The 8,451-nt window shown below is 40.1% G+C and overlaps 1 pseudogene; it reads left to right on the top strand.

The window, feature by feature from the left end:
- The first annotated feature begins 458 nt into the window (after positions 1 to 458).
- LOC103275352 lies at positions 459 to 1,822 on the top strand (annotated as a pseudogene).
- Positions 1,823 to 8,451: the final 6,629 nt, after the last annotated feature.

Here is an 8,451-nt window from a genome sequence, read left to right on the forward strand (position 1 = left end):
ACACACCTTTAAGGAAAAATTTGCCCACTTTGGACTTAGTTGATAACTGGAAACTGCCCCTTGGTCAAAGATCAACAAAATATCAAAAAATGCTAAGTTCACAAGTCACAATGTAAAATCGTGGGAGAAAATTGCCAATACTGAATGAGCAAAACCTAAAGCCCAAACATTCATCATGTATAACACTAACTCAAGAAACACACACTTGGCATAAGTTAGAAAAAAACTAATGGAGTTTAGAAGACACACCTGCTTAATCAATGGACTTATAACACAAGGTGAAGTAGAATATTTTCTGTTAAACATTGAACAGATTAATCAGAGAATTTATCAAGTGGATTACTTGTTTAAAAATGAATATGGACTCCCCACTCCTCCCCCGGGTTCCTTGGTTGTCTGTTAGTGGGAGATCCCTGTCACCTTCCCTTCACCTCTTCCAGGACCTCCAAGTCCCTGTCATGCGTGAGTGCGTCCCCATGCACGTAAGCCAGGCTGGTGTCCAAATTGGCAATGCCTGCTGGGAGCTCTACTGCCTGGAACCGGCATCCAGTCCATTGGCCAGATGCCAAGTGGCAAGACCATTGGGGGAGGAGATGACTTCTTCAGTGAGACAGGTGCTGGCAAGCATGTGCCCAGGGCAGTGTTTGTAGACCTGGAACCCACGGTCATTGATGAAGTTCACACTGGCACCTACCACCAGCTTTTCCACCTTGAGCAGCTCATCACAGGCAAGGAAGATGCTGCCAACAACTATGCCCAAGGGCACTATACCATTGGACTGAATTTGCATGCTGTCCAACCAGTGCACAGGTCTTCAGGGCTTCTTAGTTTTTCACAGCTTCAGTGGGGGAACTGGGTCTGGGTTCACCTCCCTGCTAATGGAATGTCACTCTGTGGATTATGGCAAGAAGTCCAAGCTGGAGTTCTCCATTTACCCAGCCCCCACAGGTTTTCACAGTTGTAGTTGAGCCTTACAACTCCATCCTCACCACCCACACCACCCTGGAGCACTCTGATTGTGCCTTCATGGTAGACAACGAGGCATCAATGACATCTGTCGTAGAAACCTCAATATTGAGTGCCTGACCTACACTAGCCTTAACCACCATATTAGCTAGATTGTGTCCTCTATCACTGCTTCCCTCAGATTTGATGCAGCCCTGAATGTTGACCTGACAGAATTCCAGAGCAAGCTGGTGCCCTATTCCCGCATCCACTTCCCTCTGGTCACATATGCCCCTGTGATCTCTGCTGAGAAAGCCTACCATGAGCAGCTTACTGTAGGAGAGATCACCAATGCTTGCTTTAAGCCAACCAACCAGCTGGTGAAATGTGACCTTCACCATGGTAAATACATAGCTTGCTGCCAGTTGTACCGTGGTGATGTGGTTCCCAAAGATGTCAATGCTGCCATTGCCACCATCAAGACCAAGCGTACCATCTAGTTGTGGATTGGTGTCCCACTGGCTTCAAGGTTGGCATTAATTGCCAGACTCCCACTGTGGTGCCTGGTGGAGACCTAGTCAAGGTACAGAGAGCTATGTGCATGCTGAGCAATATCACAGCCGTTGCTGAGACCTGGGCTCACCTGAACCACAAGTTTGACCTGAAGTATGCCAAGCATGCCTTTGTTCACTGGTATGTGGGTGAGGGGATGGAGGAAGGAGAGTTTTCTGAGGCCCATGAGGACATAGCTGTGCTTGAGAAGGATTATGAGGAGTTTGGAGCAGATAGTACTGAGGGAGAGGATGAGGGTGGAGAGTATTAACCTGTCTGCTGCCATTTTACACTCCATTGTCTTGACTGTTTATTTCTGTTCTGTGAAAGTGTCCATTGTGGTCTTAAACTATAAAGTGTTTCCAATTTCAATGTCAAAAAAAATATGAGCTAATAACATAGGATGAAGCATCGCTTTTTCAAGACTAAATATATTTTTCTAAAAGCCCATAAAGATCAGAAAAATTCTGAACCCTTAATTTGAAAAAAAATCATTAAAAAAAAATCCAGAGAGCTGGAAGTCTTCAAGAGAGACGCTACTGAATTTGAACTCTTCACGTGGATGGAAGACGCACTCATGCATGACAGGGACTTGGAGGTCCTGGAAGAAGCAAAGGGAAGGTGACAGGGATCTCCTGCTAACAGACAACCAAGGAATGCGGAGGAGGAACAGGGAGTTCATATTCATTTTTAAACAAGTAATCCACCTGATAAATCCTCTGATTAATCTGTTCGATTTTTAAGAGAAAATTCCAAATGAACAATCACTGTTAACATTATTAAAACCTTAAACATGTTTGAAGACTACAAATTTCAAGCAGTTCTCCTAAAATTAAATCAACCTCCTTTGTTGTACTTTATGAAGGTTTACCAAATACATGTACTTATGTAATAGATGTAAAAGCCACCCTTCCCAAGAAAACTCAAGAGCATGGCATGAGTAGGAAAAATAAAAAGGAAGTGTCTATAGAAGGGTTGGAAAACAAAAAAAGAATGAATAAAAGATAAAATAAATGTGCTCCAAATAAATGGGATAAAAATCAATTTCTTAGCATGAACACATCAGACCAAAGTAAAGCCCATTTCATTTGTACCTGGAGATAGCAGACGTACCTGTTTGCCATCTCTCCACTAAGCCAGAAATGAGGCTAGCCAATTGACTTCTCTTGACCAGATTCACAAAATCCAAAAGCAACTTCCTACTTAGAGTGGACCCCTGTTGAGGAAAAACATCTGCACAGTGGCAGAAGAATTCCACGCAAACTACCTATAATAATCAACCTCGTTCGAGGGCTTGAGACCCGACTGGGTAACTTGGTGAGACCTCATCTCTACAATAAATCAAAAAATTAGCTGGACATGGTAGCGCGCACCTGTAGTTCCAGCTACTTGGAAGGCTGAGGCAGAAGGATCGTTGGAGCCCAGCAGGTGGAGGTTGCGGTGGCCAGGAGGGGCCACTGCACTCCAGTCTAGGCAAAAGAGTGAGACTCCAACTCAAAAAAATCTTTAAAACTTTAAAAAATAATTTAAAAAATCAACCTCATCTCTCATAAGTAATTTGAAATATGAATTCATAAGAGCTGCACAACATTTGAAGAGAATCAACAGTGTGAAAGAAAATTGAAAGGATAAAGAAAATAAATAATTTTAAATGAAACATAATTCTTTGGAAAAACAGAAAACAACTTTTAAAAAATTCTAATATCTGATTAATTGATCAATATATGCTATCCAGAAAACAAAGCCAGTCTGCCATTCAGAAAACAAAAAACTGTATTAACAAAAAAATTCTTATAAAGTAAAAATTGAATTTGGAAAACATCAACAGAAGAGTTGGGATAAAGAATTAATGTACTCTTAAAAAAAACAGAAAAGTGATGGATTCCAGAAAGATGGCAGCAGAGCCAGTTGGACTGTGCAAGTCCCTGTGCAAGTGAAAGAATGTATGGACAAATGTGTATGTATCTGTGTGTAAGTGGGTGTGTGAGTGGCTGACTGAGTGGGAACTTGAGGGTAATTGTCCAGGGCTTTCCTGGTGAAATGGCTGGTGCCACAGCTGGTCTGTTTGGACTCTAATGCTTCCTGAAGCACAGAAGCTGAGTGCCATTTTCAAAAATCAACAAAGCCCTTCCCATGAAGAGGCTGTCTGCCCCACCACTGCAGTCTCAGGCTGGACACTGGCAGCAAGGGCTGCAGAGGGAGCACAGCAAGGGAGTCAGAGCCAGAGTACCGAAGAAGGGGCAGGTAGTGAGCACCACCCTAAACCTGGGCTCACAGCCACCACCTCCAGCACCAGACTAGACTAAAGCCTAGGCAAAATGTTCCTGGGTGACCTCCAGAACAGCAGACCTGCATCTTAAGACAAGGGGGTGATTTCTGCATTACTTTGGGGCTGCTCTCCACAAACCCAGAGAGAATCTCCCCAGTGTCCAAACCCTCATGGGTAACAGTGAATGCGAAGCCCCAGACAATCCATTCCTCCACCCTGAAGACAGCTGCTGGATGATAGACACATATAGTGGATCTGACCAAGAAGGAGACTGATGCGTGCCTATCTGACTCCCCCTTCCCCTAGCAATGAGTGAAAGAGAACAGGAAGGCAGTGTAGTGGCTACAGGCCCCATTCTCCTGCCACAAACTGGATGCTGTGGGAGCTATAACCACATTGGGAGAGGAAGGAAGGAGGAGAGAATCCAGGAGATGCCGGGTCAAGTCACCCCCATCCCACTCCCCATGGGTGTGCACCAGCTATCAATAGCAGGCAGTAGGGGGTGAGGATTCTAACATCTTAAGTTTCAGCAGTGAAAGGGAAACCTGCAGTAACAGACCTTCAATCACAGAACCCATCACAAGAGGGAGGCCTCCCCTCTGAAAGAGATACATGTAAGCTGAGATATCTCTGCCAGTGGATCTTTTGTGGTTTTGTTTTTTCTTCTGTTTACCTTGTTTGTCTGTTTTGTTAGTTTCTTTATTGGTTGGTTTTCTCTTTTCTTTCCTCCTTCTTTTTTCTTCTCTTTTTCTTCCTCTTTCTTCTCTTTTCCCATTTTTGTCTACTTCTTCCCTCTCTTCTCTGTTGTACTCTGTCTTGGACCCAAGGTCTACACAAGCATACCCATCATAAAGTCATATCGTGTGGAGATGGAGAGTGAGTCTCAGGTGGCCCATTCACCAGATAACAAGCATGGTGTCTCATCAGAAGGTTCTGAATCCTTTCAGTCCCTTCCACACCCCTCAGAAAGTGCTCAAAATTGTAAAAAGATAGCACAATGCCCCACCACCAATCCTATTTAATAATTGAATAAACCCAGAGGCCTGGCTCAGGGAAGGTCAGAAGATAGAGAAAATATCAGAAGTGATTGATTCTCCAATGGGATTAAAAACAAAGATAAGAGAACTACAAATGAAGGAAAAAACAATTTAAAATTCACTGGTAAACCTCAGAGTCCCAACAAAGAGGTAGTGCCTAAAAGAACAGCTACTGGAGCACAAGCAATGGCTTTCTCTGAGAACAACTGCACCCAGAAGGTACTTACAGAGATCAGATAATCAATGGATGGAATAAATAAAAATCAAAAAATGCAAGGGCTAACACTAATTGAAATTGCAACAGAGTTGGACAAACTGAAGAAAGCATATTGAGAAATAACAGAAATAAATAATAAACTGACAAGCATGAGGAGCAGAACTGACCAAGCAGGAGAAAGAATATCAAAGCTGGAAAACTAAAATATGTAATTAACACAATGTATTAAAAATATAAATTAAAAAGCTTAAGAAGAAAGACAATACTCTCCAAGAGATGTGTGATTTTATCAAGAAGCCAAACCTACATCTGATCAGCATACCTGAAGTAGAAAGAGAAGTGGAAGACACCTTGGAACAAACATTGTATGAGGTCATTTAAGAAGACTTCCTTCATCTGGTCAGAGATGACTATACAAGTATAAGAAATTCAGAGAACCCCTGCAAGACATCTTATGAGAAAGCCAATCCCTAGATACATAGTAATTCACCTACACAAAGTAAGTATAAAAGAAAAAAGTCCTAAAGGCAGAAAGGGAACAAGGTCAGACTACCTACTGGGGAAGGCCAATCAGATCACTGCAGACTTATCTGCAGAAACACTATAGGTCAGAAGGGATTTGACCCCAATCTTTCATGTTTTCAAAGATAAACAATTTCAACCAAGAATTTCCTACCTATCCAAGCTAAGTATCAACAGTGAAGAATTAAAATCCTTCCCAGACATCCAGTCCCTAACAGAATATGCTGCTTTCAGATCAGCTCTACAGGAGACACTTAAAAAAGGTGTTGTGCACAGAAGAAAAAAGAAACAAAAGAAAGATTATATAATTCACAACATCATAAACAAACACAGAAGCAACAGATCACATAACATGCCTGAAAAAATGAAAACACACACATATATTAACACAAAAATTAAAAGAAAAAAAAAACAGCCTTATGAGAGTCTTATGACAGGGACTCACATTTCAATAATCAGCCTGGGTGTGAATGGACTAAACGCAACTGTGAAAAGACATAGAATGACAAGCTAGAAAAAAGAGCATGACCCAAAAATATGCTGCCTCCAGGAAACACACCTTATGACAAAGAACACCCACAGACTTAAAGTTAGAGGATGGAAAATAAACATTCAGGCAAATTTAAACAAAAGAAGACAGGAGTCACAATTTTATTATCAGACAAAACAGCTTCCAAGTTATCAAAAATTTAAAAAGATACAGAAGGACATTGCATAATAATAAAGGGTTCAATCCATAAATAAGAAATATCTATCCTAGACATACATGTACCTAACACAAGATCACCAAGATTTATAAAGTGATTATTACGTAAACTAAAAAGGATGTTAACTCCAACACTATCATAACTGGAGACTTAAATACCACACTAACAACCCTAGATATATCATTGAGGCAAAAAATCTATAAAGAGATCTAGAACCACAACTTGATGCTTGACCAGATGGACTTATGAGATACCTACAGGACACTCTACCGAACAACCATGGAATATACATTCCACTCACCACCATATGAAACATACTCCAAGATTGACCACATCCTTGACCATAAGTCAAACATAAACAAATTTCACAAGATCAAAATACTACCATGCACCTTCTCAGACCACACTGGAATCACAATTAATATAGCCACCAACACGATCTCCCCAAAACACACAAAGACATGGATCCTAACCAGCATGATACTAAACAACTTGTGGGTCAACACAGAAATTAAAATATTCTTAGGAACAAATGAAAACAAAGACACATCTTACCAAAACCTCAGGGATACCATGAAAACAGAACTAAGAGGGAAATTTTTAACTCTACACAAACATATAAAAAATAGAAGGATCACCACAAGTTAATAGCCTAACAAATCACCTAAGGGAGCTGGAAAGGCATGACCACCAAAACCCTAACTTCAGCAGAAGAATCTAGATCACCAAAGTAAAAACACAAATACAAAACATAGAAGACAAAAATATCATGGAAAAAAAATTAATGAAACAAAAGTTGGTTCTTTGAAAGGATAAACAAGATTGATGGAAAACTAGTCAGAATGACCAAGAAAAAGAGAAAAAAACCCAAATGAACACAATTAGAAACCCAAAAAATCAAGTCAAAACTGATCCCCCAAAATACAAAGAATTATCAGAGATTACTAGGCACACCTGTATGGACTTGAAAACCTAAATGAAAGGGAGGACTTTCTGACATCACACAACTTCCCAAGGTTGAAACAAGAAGAAATTGAGATCCTAAGCAGACCAATAACAACTAAGGAAATTGACTCTGCCATAAGAGAACTACCTACAAAAAAAAAAAAAAAAAAAAAACCTGGACCAGACGGTTTTCCAGTGGAATTCTACAGAGCATACAAGGAGAAGCTGATGTCAATCCTACTGAAAGTATACCAGGCAATTGAGAAAAACAGAACTCTTCCCAAACCATTTTATGAAGCTCACATCATACTGATACCTAAAATGGTAAAGATACAACAAAGAAAGAGAACTACAGGCAAAAATCCCTAATGAACATGGATGCAAAAATTCTCAAAAAGATTCTAGCAAATCAAATCCAATAACACACCTCAAAAATTATCCACCATGACTAAGTAGACTTCATCCTGGGATGCAAGGTTGGTTCAACATCCACAAGTCCATAAATGAAATTCAATACATCAACAGATGTAAAATCAAGAACCATAAGATCATATAATCAGATGCAGAAAACGCTTTTGACAAAATCCAGCATTCCTTCTTGATAAAAACCCTGAACACCAAGGCATAGAGGGAACATACCTCAAAATAGTACAAGCCATCTATGATATAATCCACAACCAACATATTTGGAAAAAAAATTGGACTCATTTCCCTGAAAACCAGAATAAGACAAGGTTGTCCACTCTCACCTTTCCTGTTCAACATAGTGTTGAAAGTCCTAGCCAGAGAAATCAGACAAGAGAAGGAAATCAAGAATATCTAAAAAAGAAAATTAGAAGTTAAGTTATCCCTCTTTGTTGATGATATGATCCTATACCTTGAAAACCCAGAAGAATCTGTCAAAAACTTCCTTCACTGATAAAGGATTTGGCAAAGTCTTAGAATACAAAATCAACATGTTAAAGACAATCACATTCTTATATACTGACAACAAGCAGGCAGAGAATAAAATTAAAAAGCACAATCCAGCTATCTGCAAAAAATCCACAACTGACATATGTTAAAGAGACAAAAATTGATCCATTTTCCCTGAAAACCGGAATAAGACAATGATGCCACTCTTACCCCTCCTGTTCAACAAAGTATTAGAAGTCCTAGCTAGAGCAATCAGAAAAGAGAAGGAAATCAGGGGTATCCAAATAGAAAAGAGGAAGTTAAGTTATCCCTCTTTGCAGACGACATGATTCTATACCTCGA

The sequence above is a fragment of the Carlito syrichta genome, unplaced genomic scaffold (genome assembly GCF_000164805.1).
Source record: "Carlito syrichta isolate Samal-C Ts95f unplaced genomic scaffold, Tarsius_syrichta-2.0.1 Scaffold315406, whole genome shotgun sequence".
Taxonomy (NCBI): Eukaryota; Metazoa; Chordata; class Mammalia; order Primates; family Tarsiidae; genus Carlito; species Carlito syrichta.